We start from the raw sequence: 1,773 nt of genomic DNA, 5'->3' as shown, positions 1-1,773 counted from the left end.
TGAGGACGTTTGGCACACGCTTCGCACTGCAATTCTTCACTTCGTCTGGTCGGACCGCTATCGGTGTTTGTTCGATTCGAGACAGTCCAAACCAGCGACGCCAGCACTCTTCATGGTCTTGTCGGTTGCATGCGCACACTTCCGATGTAACTTGAGAAGGCGCTATAATGCTGTCGAGGAAATGCATTTTGGGAAATGCATTACTGTCATGAGGAATTATGCGCCTTTCGGCTATTACACGGCATCGAGCTCAGCTTTAATATCCATTCGGTGTCGCCTGTTAGAATGAACTCGAAGATCTTGCCCACTAACAAGACCTGCATGCGACGACCAAAACGAGACACAACACGGGTCATGGGAAAAGTCGATATATTATGGCATTACACTACACTCATCTCCACACTGTCAGATGTAAAAATATTTGCCTTTTAAGAGGCTCTAGGTCTGGCAACTAAGATATGGCGGTGGACCCATCGTTCATCTATTCACTAAAGCAGACTACAAAAGTCAAATTAGTATTGCGCGTGGTGCGCGGCAACCAGGTTGGATTTGTCCCCAAACACTAAAATAGACAGCCTGTAACGGGGTTACACGTTCTCTAATATGAAGGGTAGGTTACACAAGATGGTGTGACCACACAATGGTGTGGCTCAACCTTAACAAGAACCAGTTTCACTATTCAATTAGGAAAACCTATAGATTTAGATATAGGCGGCACTGCCGCAAATACATCAAAAGAAATACATTTTTGAACGTAAGTGTGTATTTGCCTTGAGTTAAGGTTGTGGGTTTTCTTGAAGTTAGCGGATTGCGACCCGCTACATTCATACTGGTTCTTGTATCGAACATAAGGTCGGTGACCTTAGCTTATATTTCTTAAACCAAAGGGCTACGGCAGCCTTCGCTGCACAACCTCTCTGACATTAAAATATTATATTTCACATATGTGCTTTTTTGAAAACAAGTCATGTTAAACGAGCTTTTGGCTTAAAAGAAAGCAGATTTAATGCCTTGAAGCGATTGCCGCTCGCCCGGGTAGCGCTTATTAGGTTGTGCAAATTTGCTGGTGTGAACGTGTCAACCAGCCGTAAGCGGAAGTAGAACCGACTATTACAGAGGTGAAGAGAATAAGGTCGTTTATATCAAGCGTCAAGCCCCATGTGAGCAGAAACGGGAAAATCTCACCCGGTACGAGAGATTAAGATGAACATCGTTTCGTCTTTGACTCAGGTGGAGTAAATGCGCGTTGTGCCAGCAGCCTTAATCGTGCCCGATTATAAATATCAACGTCGGGTAACTCAATAAAGCTAGACGAATCTTCACATCATATGTATTGTATGAGGTTACACGTAGTCTGATAACAGGGGGTGTCACACGAAATGGGCATGGTGTGACTGCGCCCAAACAAGAATACGGTATGTGGCTAGGTAGTCAGTATGCATGTATTTAGATTTTACTATATATTTTTAATATATTTAGGAAAATCTAAACTTTTAATATTAGAATAACTAAATAAATAAATAAAACCAGTTTTGGATTTAAACCGAAGAGTCAATTAGCCTTGGGAAGGCAATAATTACTCTTGAAGTAAGCGGATTGCAATCCGCTAACTCGTACTGGGTTCTTGTAAAGATCGGGAGGTCGGTGACCTAAAGTACGCTTCCTCAAGCGCTTAGCTACGGCAGCCCCGCTGCACTTGGTAACGCTTGTAGTCATCTACACCTGAGTCGTTTGGACTGATCCTCTGTGAGGATGGAGGAATCTTCCTCTTTG

This window comes from Plasmopara halstedii, assembly GCF_900000015.1.
Source record: "Plasmopara halstedii genome assembly, contig: Scaffold_614, whole genome shotgun sequence".
Lineage (NCBI taxonomy): Eukaryota > Oomycota > Peronosporomycetes > Peronosporales > Peronosporaceae > Plasmopara > Plasmopara halstedii.
The sequence above is the reverse complement of the archived record's forward strand: the minus strand, read 5'-3'. Positions refer to the sequence as shown.